Source organism: Protopterus annectens, chromosome 6.part1, assembly GCF_019279795.1.
Source record: "Protopterus annectens isolate FY-2018-M chromosome 6.part1, PAN1.0, whole genome shotgun sequence".
Taxonomy (NCBI): Eukaryota; Metazoa; Chordata; order Ceratodontiformes; family Protopteridae; genus Protopterus; species Protopterus annectens.
The window spans coordinates 159,055,411-159,070,958 of record NC_056738.1 but is presented as its reverse complement, the minus strand read 5'-3'; the positions used below and the strand labels follow the sequence as shown (position 1 = coordinate 159,070,958).

Sequence of the window (15,548 nt, the reverse complement as noted above, 5' to 3'; positions counted from 1 at the left end):
GATTGTTAATTGTATTTAAATGGTTCTGACTGTTAGGATAATATTTCTGAAGAAGTTCATACGAATTAAAGTGGACGAAATACGTAAATATCAGCCTGGCATCTTCTTTCCTGTTTATCTGGTTATTTGGTTATTTGGTTTTCTTTGTGTGTTACGTTTCAATTAGTGTATCTAACCTTGATTCTGCAAAAGAGAAACAATGTAGACAATATCTGTGGATTTATGTCCCGGGTAACCTGTTTGTTTACGAAAACTAAATTGAGCACTGCAGACCTCTGCATTAACTTATGTTGTTCTTTGTAGACCAAGTCTACTAATTCACAGTGTAAAGCCTGTCATTTCTATGTAGTCTTCAAATAAGGCCTCAGCAACTGCCATTTACAGTGAATTACATTTGCTAGAGTTACATGTGCCTTACCTAGAAATGTTTGCAAGAAACCACTGTCCAGATAGGTTTGGCTTTCAGGTTTTCTGTTTTGCTTACATTACTGCATCTTTTTGTGTCTTCTGCATGCTACCCTGTACTATGTCTTTCAAACCCACCTAAAGGTAAAGCCCCACCCCCCCACACACACACACACATTTGCACTCCACTCCACTTCTTCTTTGGACAGTCTTGCCCAAACCTTTCTTTTTTTTTTTTTTTTTTTTTTTTGGCATTTCTAATTGTTTTGTTAGCTTGAAATATTCTTAAGCTGCACCCTTTCTGCCATTTCTCTGACACTGTCTTAAATGGTTGACAGTATGCTGTCTGTAACTTTCTTTTTGTTAATATAATCTTTTGTTAAATAATGTCATACAGATAAAAAAGTAATTTACTTTGGATATTTGTTCTGTGGTTTCTCATAGCTTTCTTTAAAGTGCCATTTTGTCCAGCAGTCTTTATAGATAATCAAATTTAAATAGCTACATTTCTCTCCAGCAGACAGAGCTAAGTTAAATTTGTAGAAATCAAAAGATTAAGCCATTATATAAGTAAATTGTTTTCATTTTATGTGGTAGAAAAATGGAATAAAAGCATTTGGCTGAGATAGCAAAGTAGAGATTTGTGACTTGTGGAATGCACATTTTATTTATAACAATTGTGCAAAGGTTGTAAACAGCAAATGCAACAAACTAGACTATCTTAATTAGAATATAACCGACATCTGTGGAGCAAGGGCAAACACATGAATCAGAGCATTTTTGATAATTGGAAAGAGAGTGAAAGAGGCTCATACCTGTTATTCACTGTAAATGGCTTAGGATACCATAACCTATTCATGTATATATATATATATATATATATATATATATATATATATATATATATATTATATAATATCAGCATTTTGTTTATGTCTATTACAGTAACAGTTGGCTTAGGATACCGTAACCTATTCATATATATATATATATATATATATATATATATATATATATATATAGTATATAATACCGGCATTTAGTTTGTCTATTACAGTAACAGTTCCTCAGTTTGCTGCATTCCTGTTACTCTGCCTCTTAGGCGTTGGGTCAAGAAAGTAAATGGAAACAAGCAAACAAAGAAAAGAACGGTTTAAAGTCTGAAACATTACTAAGAAAACTCCTCGGTTGCTACCCCATCCTCCTCTTTTACATCTGAAATGTACGTTAGTCAACGTGACCACCAACGCAGCTACTACTGCTGCGACTGCTCTTTCTAAAGTGGTGTGCCAAGCACAGCATGAGCAGAATAGCCATTAAAAACAACATAACCTTCATTTGCTCTGTGGAGTCCTTATCTAATGCCATTAAGACTTCTACAAATTCAGTCGATATTAATCAACGTTTTCACTCTCTTCATACTACAGGATGTATGAGTGTGTTCTGTCTCTTGCAGTGCAACCTTTTTAAAATAGTAGCAATTATAAAGCATTAAAAACAGACCTCATAGCATGCTTTTAATACTTAATGAATAGGCAAAGGTTTCTCAGATCTTGTATTTTAGCTAATTGGTGCATTATTGCACCATATTATGACACTGTCCCAGTGTATGTCATAATACAGTACTGAAGCAGCATCTGGAAACCATTAATAACTGCCATACACACATGCACACACACACACACACACACACACACACACATGTATATGTGGATATATAGATATATATATATATATATATATATATATATATATATATATGTGTGTGTGTGTGTGTATCTTGTCAGCAGCATTGTACTTATCAGCAGTATCAGGAATTGCAAGTTATTCCAAATGAGCAACATAAATCAGACAAAGCTTTGTAATAGATTTCTTCATCAGGAATAAACTGATAAAAATAAATGTGTTAACTAGAGATAGTGTGCATCCCAGACACATTTATACTAATATAGTAAAAGGACAGCATATGAGAGCCTCTAGGTTATGCACCTCAGATGTCAGATTTGAGTCCACTTTGGAAGATATGACTGGCAACTTTCTATGAAGGCGCTATGAGCAAACCATGCTAGTTATAAGTAAAAAACTAGTACATGATGGTAGAAATAGTGTCTATAAGCCTTATTTAACACCTAATTCTTTTGTTAGTTGTCAGAAAAATTATCAGCAAACTACTAAGTTAAGATTTGGTTTAAAATATACTAGTGATCTATACTCTATTTGTGATATTATATGTAGAAACCTGAAATTCTTAACTGTGGATGAGAAAACCTTGTCTTATGTAGGTGAAACACCTAGGTTCCTTTATAGGAATGCCTTGAATTTAAAGAGGCAGCTATGTGGAGGGACTTCTAGGATGAAACAAAAGGTTGATGTGCTGCATATGAGGGCTGGCACCTATGCCTGTCGTAGCTGTTGCATATGTAATTTTATTTCCAAGGAACATACTTTTAAGCACCCTAAGTTAAATTTTGTCTTTACAGCCTATAAGTACCATGATTGTTGTACTGAGAATGTTTTCTATCTAGGTACCTGCAATTCCTGCACACGTTTTTATGTAGGAAAAACTAACAAAAAGCTAAAGGACAGGGTTAGGAGACATCTATATGACATATGAAAGGGTGATCTTAGGAATGCTTTAGCTAGGCATGTTGCAGAACATTTAGGTCATATATTTACTTTTAAAATTTTGCAAATGTTAGTTGCTGATAGCAAGGGAGGTAATATAATGAAACGTACTGAACATGCTGAGTTACTATGGACTCTTAAGCTGCAAGCTGACAGGTAACCAGGGCTGAATGCCTCCGTCCCATTAAAACTTGCATTAGAGGGACATAAATTGATTTGTTAATTGTTTTATTGGCTTTATTATGTGATTATTTATGTATATAAGGTTGCTGTTTGTACTATGGTTTTAGATCTGATGAAGCGTTCACCTCAGAACACAAAAGCTCTTATCTTTTATTAAACTTGATGCTTTTAGCAGTGGTGGTCCTGCTGGTTTTATTATGTTTAATTTGTCTGACTTGGACCTTCTCACAGCCCCTTCAATTTTCATATCAACCTCTTGCATGGGACAGAGTCAAATGCCTTGCTGAAGTTCAGGAAAACTGTATCTGCCAGGGCTCTCTTCTCATGTTTACCTGAAACCCACTCATGAAACTGGATCAGGTATGACTGGCACTTGCTTCTGTTCATGAACCTGTAAAGGTTGCTGTCCTGTAGATTGTTGTCCTTTAGAAATGGTACCAGTTTCTCCTTGGGATTCTGTTTTTAAGCTAACAGGCCTCAATTTCACCATATTTTTCTGATTCCCTTTGTACAGGTCTACCCTATTTGCTGACCTGATATGATCATTTGTTTTGTACTCTGAATATCTTCCCTACTTATTATTGTGTTTGTCCAATGTTTTCCTGTTGTGGTTCATAGGTGTTTACTAGGCTAACAGCCAAAATGGCCTTTTTAAGCCTAGCCATGCATCTCAAATCTCTGACAAGTTCTGGTACCCTTGATAAGTGTAAGCAGGGACTTTGGAGATGAAACATTTACAAGCATGGGCCTGGGAGATGGACCATTTACAGGTTGCCTGTGTCCATTTGAGACATAAGTGCAAAACCAGGGATGAATTTTCTATTCCCAATCCAATTGTCCAAGTTACACTTGAATTGGGTTGGGAGGAACTCTGCTTCATGTGGATTGTGAGCCTGTTCCAGAGAAGAAGTAGTCTCTGGGACACATACCTATCTCTCCAGGAGGTTCTCTTTATATCACAGGCACGGTGTAAGTCTTTAGAACAGGTAATTCTGGTGGTGTTTGTTTTGTGGATATGCAAGACTGCCATTAGAGTGGGGTCTGACAAAGCCTTGTATGCCTTTCTGATAGAATGACACCCTCACTTTCTTCCTTTTTGATGAATGAAGCAAATGATTCATTCATTATCTCTTCTTTTTTTCCCCGTCTTCTGCAATTTTTATCATGTCTTTGCTCAGACATGCCAGTCATATCCCCCTACTTCTTCTATCTGCTATGCATCTAAAAAAAGTTCTTGCTTCTCTTTTCATCCCCTTTTGCAAAGTCCCTTTCAGCTGTATATTTTGCTGTCTTTGCCATCTTTCTTGACTTGACTTTTTGCTAACTTCCTTTTACCTGTATCTCTTACACTCCCTCTTTAACATGTCTTTTAAGGCCTTGCATTCTCCCTGATCACTAGACAAGATGGCCTGGTGTAGTCACTTTGGTCTTTTCTTTTTTGCTTTTTGCATATTCCTGACAAAGTTCTTTACAAGCCTTGAGTATTCCATTCCTGACCCATTCACTTGCATGTTTACCCCTCAGTTTCTCTCAGTCTCCTGATTCATGCTGACTTGATTGTTCCAACACAGATTAATCCTCTCTTCTGTTGTCTTCATCTTTATATTTTTACCTTTCCCTTTGCTCTAAACCACACAGAGGAATGATTAATGCTGGCTAATCATGCATTAAGATGGATGTCCATGACTTCCTTTGCACTCGATAAGGCAACATCCACAATAATCTCTTTCCTGGCATAGTCCTATGGGTCTATGTTACATGAAGGAATGATCAAAATGTGGAGTACAACATATACTCTACAACCTTTGATTGAACGTTCATGTAATCGGAGACTTCAAATGTCACAATCTGGAGTTCCGAAATGTTTTGGTCGGCCATCGCAGGCAGTGTAGCGTGTGACGTAGACACACTACACTGTTCAGAATGGCTAGGTAAGAGGCTGCTTTGTTCAATATACCAACACTGAGATCGCTGTACATTGTGGAAAGGGCAATTTCCTGGTAATCGCTTTTTGTGATTACCGAGAAATTGCCCTTTCCCCAATGTACAGCGATCCCAGAGTTGGTATATTTAGTTAGAGGGGGTCGGGGCACAGACCCCCACATTGGGGAGTGTGGGGGGCAAAGCCCCCCACATCGTTTTAAAAGTAGGTGTGTTTGTGTAGGTGTGCAAGTGTTTGAATGATGTTAGTGTGTAGGGGTTTGTATGCATTGGTTGTATGTGTGTGTTTTGTATGTTAGTGTAGGGAAGGTGTGGGAGAAACAAAATCTTTTGATTTTGTTTGTTTTGGGGTTTTAAGGTTTTGAGGTTTTGAACTTTCGATCATAGTGTGTCGAGTATGTTGTACTCTACATTATGATCGTTCATTCTTTTAACATAGACCCAGTCCTACACCAGTTAGCTGATGCCATCATTGTGCAAGACCTTATGCAGTTTCAACTCTCTCTTTCTACTCTGTAATCTTCATTGTTTCCAGAACCTCCTCATTTCACAGTTGTATAATTGTATGTCATTGCGCATCTGGTTATCTCCAGGTGATAATCTTGCAGGTTTCTTTCCGCTACTGGTGGTTTCATGTCACATCATCTTTGATCAGTTCTTCAGAAAGCAAGCTAGCCAAATAAAGCAATTGCCTCATTATTTTGAGACGGTCTTTTTTTTTTTTCCTTTGAGGAGCATGGTTCTCATACGCCCATTATAATCACGTTAAACCACTCAGAGGGGGCTTTGAACTCGGTGCTAGGTTAGAATTTAGGCAGTACTTGATTTGTTGTTTCAGCCTTCACTATACCTTTCTGTCATTCTTTTGTGATGTTCTGTGAGACAAGGAACTTACCTTGCATCTAAACTGTCGTGATGTTTAGATGCCTATTGTAGGTTATAAATTGTCTCTGTCCCATTTTCATGAATTGCTGAACCTTACCCATTCCCTCCACTGAGTGCAATAACATTTTTTTTTTTAATTTTAAACATGGAGTAGTGATTGGCTACAGACTTATGCCCCCTGCCTTTCTCTCAGAACCACTTTACAATAACCTGGGAATGCTGTCTTGTAGTTTGAAGGCATGTAGGTGTTCTTTTTATTTATTTATTTATTTATTTATTTATTTTTATCAAAGGATTAATAAAGGTTACCACACACCTTTCTTAGTGAATAGACAGTAGAAGCATTTTGGTAGGGCCATTCTTGAATTTAAAAAATGTACAATAAGCGTATACACACTGTAGACTTTGTGGCATCCTTTTTGAATCTGGTCTACAATGTGCATACTGCTGCTGTTCCTGTCCCCTGCTACCACTGTGTCTCCATATTGTTTAGCTATAGAGTACTTGAAAATCATGAGTCTCAATAGTTCTTTGAGAGAGTGAGAGAAAGTGCAAGTGCATTTATTTGAAACAAGATATGTGCATGCCTTGATATGCTGTTATAGTAGAATCGGCTAGAGGTACATCCTAACAAATATAAGCAAAGAGAGGTACTGCAATTAACAGACTATGAAACAAAATCTTATGAACTGCTGTTCTGCCAACACTTTCACTCAATGAATACACTAGCTGGAGTTAATTATATTTCATTTGGTTTGTACCTGATGTACTGGGGCCTTAATATAGGGGTGGTTGCACATGGTAGTAAGCTCTGTCAAACAGAAATGGTCTTGATTATGGAAAACAGTGATATTAAAAGTGCAAAGAATAAGGTGTGCTTCATCATTTATTGCAGGCATTTAATCGTTTGTTCAAAGTGATGATTCAGGCTGAAGGAAATAAAACTCCTAGAGCAACAGTGCTTAGCACAACTATAAAAATATGAAAAATAGAGGCAGTGTTCTTCAGGATAAAATAAGCAAAATCTAGTCAGATGACTAACTGAAATATTTTGGGTAGTTCGCCTTCAGGATTCAGTCATCAAAAGAATTAAAGCTGCTTACACTAAAATATAAATATTGCAGGTTTTCTCCTTTTATGATGCAGTACTATCAGGCATATGTACCTGTTTAAGTCACAGATGTTGCATATGATTATGCTTTAGCAGTGTATTTAATGCAGCTGGGCTCCTTGTTTTTTCTGAAGACTGACTAAGACGAGTAGCAAGGGAGTTCAGTGATTAACATTTCTGCCTCAAGGTTTAAATAATTCACTATATTTGTGATCTGTTTGCTGATACCTCACTACTGAAGATCATCATTTGCTGATAGTGCCCATTAACACCTTTTGTATTGGGCAGCTACCCCTTTCCATGCACCATAGCTATGTCTCTGTTTTGGGTACTCGGATTTCCTCCCACATCTCCCCAAAAATTATTTAGACTGGGTTTGTATATATAGGTCTACTTCAGAAGACTGGCAAACCAAAACACTGAATCCCAAAAGACTGAAAATTGAAAATACTGAAAACATTTTTAATACAGGAGGCAACCCCCCCCCTGCACCCCTTATGTGGTGGACGGCATCCCCCACACCCCCTGATTCTATCATTCAGGATTTTGAATTTTCAGTCTTTTGGGATTCAGTCTTTTGTTTTTTCAGTCTTCTGAAATAGACCCATAGATAGATATATATATATATATATATATATATATATATATATATATATATATATATATAAATATATAATATGATATGATATGATATGATATGCATTCATCTAATGAAGTCTTTATTCAGACGAAAATGCATTTTAACCTGTTTGGGCATTTATATGTATACTGCTGCTGTTGATCGTTTTGTTTGGTGTGATTACTAAATGGATTTTCTTCTGCCTATTGGGTGTTGCTTCCCAAGTGCGCCTTTTCTTATTTTGCTTGTATATAAGTTGCCCATTCAGTGTTATTTACACCATGAACATTTATGCAGTCCATACTGTCTTGTAATATTTGCTAACACTTTTGATGGCATGGTACATATTAATTAGTTGAGAAGCTGCCTTGTGTTCATTATTTACCTATTATGAAAGCTAGTACTGTTCATTGCTCAGATGTTTTAGGAGTTTATTTAAAAAAAATTTAAAGTCACAGACCTTTCTGATTTTTTGTAGGGTACTGATCCATGAGGATGGTCCTAACTTTGTGAATACTTTTTTTGTTATAGCTGTTTTGAAGGGTAGTCTGATAAGGGATAACTCATCAGTGGGTGATTTATTAGGATACTGATATCACTGTGATGAAGTTTGGAGGCAAGAGATAGATAATACGATGCAATGCAGTTAAGCAACTTATAATTCAAGCACTTAATATGTAGTGTAGATCATACTGAAATGGGGAGCCATTTTACCTTACAGTGGGGTTTCATTGGGCTTGAGAGGCGCTGTTGTTAATTTTGCAGGGTGTTTCTGTTTATGACTGAATGGAGCAATAATATCAGTAGCCTGTATTTTATTGTTGGCATGGGTATGGCAATAGCTTTACAGTCTTCAAAGAGAAGTGGTTGGAGCATTTGTGGGCAATTTTAAGGTGTGTTAAAACTTGCTGTACTCTTTGTGTGAGGAGAATGCAAGTTGCTGGTCTGGTATTATACCAAGATATTTCTGCTGGTTAAGAGTAACAAAGGGTTAATCCTTATGGGTATGTATAGTAAAGCAGGACTGGTTTTGAAGGTTTGATGGGTACGAGATAGCATCTGGTCATTTTTATGCAATTAATAATGAGTTCACTGCTCTTCATCTAGGTCCATATAAGGTGAAATCAGTTTGAAGATGCTGGAATACTTTATTTAGGAAGCTGTTAAGTCTTAAAGCTAGTAGAATGTATAGTTCAAGATCTGTAGAGTCCATCGTCAGTTATTTATGAAAATGGAGAACAGCAATGTACCAAGTGTTGATCTCTGGAGCTAGTCTGTCACTGAGTGTGACATTGTCTAAACTCTTGGAGTTAAGTTGGATTAAGAAGGTTCTGCTGTGTAGTAATATCTATGCACTCTATTGCAAAATTATGAACATATTTTATTAGGTGGGCATGATTAACCATTTTGAATCCATGCTATAGGTCAGTAAAGAGAGCTCCAGTCAGTTGTCCCTTTTTGTTTGTTTTCTTGCCAGAAATGCTTAAGTATAGTACCTAATTTTCAAACTAGAGTATGTATTAAGAAGAGAAGACTTTCCCATGTTCTGTAGTTATAAATCAAGTTTGTAGTTTATCTAAAAGGTACATTCTTTACTTACTGGCAAGATAATAAATAAAACACATACTCTGTTATGAAATGGAAGGTCTTTAAGACCTTAATATTTGATTCTGATAAATTCTTTGCAATTAATAAACAGAAGACCTTATCTGCATAACTAAAAGGAGGTAGAGACTCTTTGGAAGTTCTAATAAAGCTAATGGCCTTTAGCTATTACAAATGTAGTTCGTCAGCGGAAAGCAAACTTACACAGAAGAACCCAAATGGAATATCTAGTAGTCTAATACAGGTATTAATTGAGCATTAAAACCCGTTTTTTACTATCATAAGATAAGTTATCGCTAGATCTAGTGTTGATATCAGATGTTAAGGAATTATAGATCTCAAGTGATGATATAAATGTGAAGACAGTATTCCACACGTCAAAGGTACTGCACTTTGTCACTGAGTACATAAAGATATATACAATCAAAAGTGAATTACTGATAAGACTTGAGTAAGTTGATGGCTACATGAAACTTGTAAACTCTTTTGGAATCTTTTTTGTCTTTCCTTTCCTTAATGGACATTAAGATGCAAGTCAGACCTATGAAATGTATGGAAACATTTGATCTAGATGAGCTTCCAACAGAGGTCTTTTCAAACTTTTATTGATGATACCCAACTAGACAATGTTGAGCACATGTTGAGTGAAATTAGTTAATGTTTCTTGACTTAAAATTGTTGTTAAAAAGGTCTAGGTTTAGTTATAGTATCCTTTCCACATGCTAATTAGATTGTTTCATTACCCAGTTTAATTAATAAATTCTCAGCAGCCATTGCTAGTTAAGTATTTTTTATTTTGTGTTTTTGCCCAAGTAAAGAATGACTGAAACAAGCAACTTATTACAAAAAAGAATATTTAAACATAATTATTTTCAACCATTTCTGTTTGCTTTAGTATAATGCTGCAGAAGAGTCTGAGATCATTAGCAGAGAATATTTTCTCCAGAGAATGCAGTATTTTTCTTTGTCTAATGCATGCATTAATGTTGTGTGGAAATTATAAGCTGATGTGTTTGCATGCACCAAATGTTAACAGCTGTGTACTTACTGTATGTAGATGTTTCAGTAGAGTAAATCAGGTTTGTCTCCTACTTGCACCCATTTATCAGTTTCTGTTATTGTTGCCAATATTGAATGGCATATATATCAAACAACATATATATTTCACTGTGATTTGCCTATTTTTGTATACTTTGATGTTTCCTTCATTTCTAAGGGCATTTCCTATCATTATCTTATTTTGTGTACTTCATGTTGCAGTACTGATGATATGACTCATCCTTTTTCTACATGCTATTCTGATCCAAAACTGCTGTACTTTATTATTACCTGTATCTTTTCTGTGATGAATACATTTTGTAGTGCTAGTCGACTATATTAAGAACAGTATAAGTACCTTCAATCATGTGAAATATCAGTATGTTTGCCTTTTTGTTCCTTTTATTTTCACTATTTCCACCAAGCTATAGATATACACATCAGCACCTCCTTAATTTTTTCACGTCCATGTCCATGCTGACCTTTCTAACATTCTTCACTCTTTTGTCACTTTTATGAAAGGTGTGATGTCTCTCCTCTGGGCCAGTGATCAAGGAGTCTCAAACCTCACCACTGACACTGGTGGGGAACGTTCATAGTGAGAAATATAGACAGACACAGTATTGTCAGATGCAGCTCTCTGCACCAAGTACATTTTCCCCTAAGAGCACATATGAAATGCACACTCCAGTCCTGGGGCTGTGCTTTTTCTCCAGGCCCCAAATAAGACTTCCCACTGACCACTGTAGAGCTGAGTCCTCCACCGGGTGCTCCAAGCCAAGTCCTCTACCACCCTCTGTATGAAATCAGTGCTGTCAGTTTTCCTGTTCAAAGTAGCTGTCACTCTCACACACACACACACACACACACACACACACACACACACACACACACACACACACACACACACACTCTCTTTTGAGATTTGGATTTTCACACATACATACCTGGGAAAAGTGGCACAGCTTACCCGATCTGACACCTCCACCACCTCCACTATAAGGTAGATTTACTGCCACCAGAACACTCAAAGCCAGCTACTTTAAGACTCTTTACAAGTGTACCCAATTACACTTAGTAAAATTAATACTTATACAAATGGTAGTGTTAAGCAACTACCAAGACTTTCAGGAATGTGAAGCCACTGTGCCACTAAATAAATGCAAGTAGTCTCAAAGATTGAATATTTCTAAAAGACCAGTCACAATGAAACATTTAGATGTATTTAATAATAAATTAAAAAAACATGAAAATTCTGAATATATTTGCAATAAACATCAGGGTTTCAATCACAGGAAATATAAAAAAAACACAGATGGAAAGACTCGGGCAGATATAGAAAAAAAAAACATTTAGCTAATCTCACTATATTTTTCCTACGTGACTGAAGAATTATTGTTCCCTTGTTACTTATTAAAGCAAGGCAATATGAAGGTGGATGAGTGTCTCTTTTCAGGTCTTAAAACAAAATGCATACCTCATATCTCCCACTAATATTTAAATACAATTTCAGTGCTCGCTACAGAATGACATCACATCTGGTCATTTGACTTGTTTCTTACACTACCCGCTCACTAGCAGCTGAGCCAGGATCTGGCACTGATGTGTCACAGTACACACATAGAACTTTAGTTAAGGTTTATTACATCATCTGGAAACTGTAAAACAATTCCAACACTTCCACCTTTCCTGCAGAAACTAACAAACTATTCTCTGGCAGCATTCAGATGTTTATGGCCTAAACCAAGTCATTTAATTTCAGGCTATTTTACTTAAGGCTAGCTGGGCTGAACTTAACCCTTCCCTTCTAGTATCCTCTGTTAAGATATATACATTTCATCAATTACAACAATACAGTCTGACATACATGTATATTTATTTTCTGTCCACAGGACCTATTGTTGATACATTTGTAACACAAACAACTTCACAAATACATTTTAACATGCGTATCTGTAAAAATAACTTTGATATTCAAATGACATATAATTTTTTACAAAACTCCAGCTAGCTATGCTGGAGTATGTTACACATACACTGCTGTACTCTTCCTGGCACAACTGGCAGTACTTCACATCATCACATGAGGATTTCTAAACATTCACATGTACACATATCTGGTTCATGGAGGCAAACCAGGAAGTATGGGATGTCAGGGAGAATGAGGTTGTGTGTGTCAGTATATATGTAGTCTTAATGACTACCCCTGGATTCAATAACACCAAATGTACACTAAGTGTACACTGTTCTGAGTGAACAGATAACACAGACATAACTCACACCTTCTTCCTACTAATCTTAGTTTTCCTACTGATATTCTTGCAGCTTTAACTATTGCCAAGGATTGATAAAGGTTACCACAAAGTGTAGACTATGTGTACACTTAGTCTTATCTTTCTGACTAGAAAACTCAAAAAAATGTAATAAGAATGTTCCTGAATGCATATCATGTACACTTAGTGTACACATAGTGTAGGCTTTATTGAATTTGGGGTTTAATAATTTCCACACTAACTGTACACTTAGTGTACACCGTTCTGAGTGAGCAGACAACACAGACATAACTCACATCTTCTTCCTAATTTTAGTTTCCCTACTGATATTCTTTCAACTTGAAATATTGACCGGGATTCAAAAAGGTAACCACAAAGTGTAGACTACATGTACACTTAGTGTAATCTTTCTGAATGACTAGAAAGCACAAAAAATGTGATAAGAATGTTCTTGAATACATATCATGTACACTTAGTGTAGGCTTTATTATGATTTTCAGCACATTCTTTTCACAGTAAAGACAAAATAATATGCATTTACACATTCTACCTCTTGTATTTCTTTCAAATTTTTATGGCTTATTTGTGATTGATATCCCACAAATCTACTAGAAATAAGAGTATACATAAGCTGCTGAACATGCAAAATGTATGCTAATTAGATGCCCCTGGTTTTGGACAGATGACTCTGATTTTAAAGGGATTTGTCCTTGATTTCCATGCATGGTTGCAGCTGAGAAGGTATATTTGTTTATTTATATATTGACATTTCATTCCCAGGAAAGTCCGAGTGGGTATGTCCTCATTTTCAGCAGAGGTCTGGGGAGAAAAGCTCCAAACTATTTCAAATTATTTTAAGAATAATCCTTTTACAAGCTTAAAATAATTAAAAAAATCTAGAGTTTAAATATCTATACCAAATTAGACATAATGTGACATTAGTTAATAGTAGGTACACTTTACTTGACAGTGATTTTATATTTATAGACATTTTAGTTAGTTTAGAAAAATTAAATGTTAGTTAGTATAATACAAACACTGCAATATGAAGTGGAAGAAAAAAAACAGGCTTATGGTATAATTAAGTAGAAAGTCAGGGGGGAGAGAAATAGATTGAGGTCAGGAAGTGGATGAAGAGGGAATAAGGTACGAACAGGTACTTTTTTATATTTATGGCTATAGTTTATCCTGGATTTGAGCAAGAACCCAGCCAGATTTTTAGCAAGGAAGTCTTTCAAAATGGTTTTAAAAGACTGGGGAAGGGTAGATTTGATAGGTTTCTGGATAGAAGTTTTTGGTCATTGGATATCAATCACTGAGTAAGAACATAGTTATATAAAATGGCATGTAGTGCTCAACATGCAAATGAATGCTGGATAATTTTGTAGGTGGTAAGAAGCTGTGTATGTAGTAGTTGATGGGGTAGTTCTAACTAATTTTTGCTTTTTAATGCTATACAATGGTGGCTTCTGAGAGGGGTTTTGTTGCAAATTTAGCCACTTTATTATAGCATTGCTCTAGTTTTGCTTCTTTTGATGCCTGGAGGTTAGTATGAATGGGAGTGACAAACATGTGAGGAGAAGAGGTAAGTTGTAAGTGTAATTTTAGTTGCATTGGTGAAAAAGTCTCTGGCTGTATAAAGCATCACTAGTTCTGGTGAGTTTTTGTTAATGTAATTTTGTATATTCAGGTTGAATTTTAAGGTTATCATCAACACTCATCCCTTGTAATTTGCTATGAGAAGTGACTTCAGTGATTAATATTAAGAGACAGGGTTTTAAATTTTGCTTTTTCAGAAGACCATGATTTGTGTAAAAAAAAAGTAGTTTGTTTTGTGGGTTAAGCATGTGTTGTGAGTTACAAAGCCATGTTTCTTTGCTTGTTGAAGCTTCCTGAGTAATATGCTGGAGGTGTGCCATGTTGTCAGATGTGCAGATGAGTGTGGAGTATAGTATATTACGGAGGTTCACTGTGTGGATGTGTGGAGGTTATTAGTGACAATGATAAAGAGGAGGGGGGACCAAGGTTGGAGCCTTGTGGCACATCAGTGTTGGCTGGGAGGTAAGGAGAAAAAGTGGTGTGCCAGTTTACTGACTGCTACTTACTGGACAAGAACCTTTTGAACCATAGAAGGGTAGGCTGAGATAGACCTATTGAGGACACTTTTTTTGCTGTGACAAACTGTGTCAAAGGCATTAGACAAGCCTAGCATTAAGGAGGAGACTAGTTTGTTGCTATCTCTAGCTTTATTGACAGTATCTAGAAATGTTAGAAGTGGAGTGTTAGTGCTATGGTAAGGACAGAAACTGTGCTGTGTGGGGGGTAGGATTTCTTCCTGTAGTAAATAGTTGAGCAATTGTTTTTTAATATATTTTTCAAGTATTTTGGAGAGTATATTTCAGAGTACTTTATGATCCTGATTTTTCACGGATTTGACCCTGATTACCATGTGTGCAGCTGGGAAGATATGTTTGTGACCCTGATTTTGAAGGGATTCATCCCCAACTTCCATGTCTGCATCAGGGAATGTATGCTTAATGGTGTGACAAGTCACATGGAAGAATGATGGCATGACTTGCATATAGTTAATGATTTATAATGCAGCAGAGCTCCAAATGTGGGTGTTTTGTAAAAAGACAGTTTTGTGATAATCTTCTATTATACGTTTCTGAAAGAACAGCACCAAGATAATGAAATTGGCTGCCTGGGTAATGTAGGTGTTTTATTGCTCTTCTGACAATGATGTAGTATACCTAAAAGCCTGTTAATACTAATGATGGCACTTTGGATTTGTGTTGCTGTTTGGCTTTTTTCTACTTTGATTCCTAGAAAAAGAATGTCAGAATATAACAAGATACCAAGT

At 36.1% G+C, this 15,548-nt stretch overlaps 1 protein-coding gene across 4 annotated transcripts in view; it reads left to right on the top strand.

Moving 5' to 3' along the window:
* Positions 1 to 15,548, top strand: part of B3GALT1 (beta-1,3-galactosyltransferase 1) — a 2,392,726-nt gene that overhangs the window by 529,065 nt on the left and 1,848,113 nt on the right. The gene's annotated exons all lie outside the window — the stretch shown is intronic.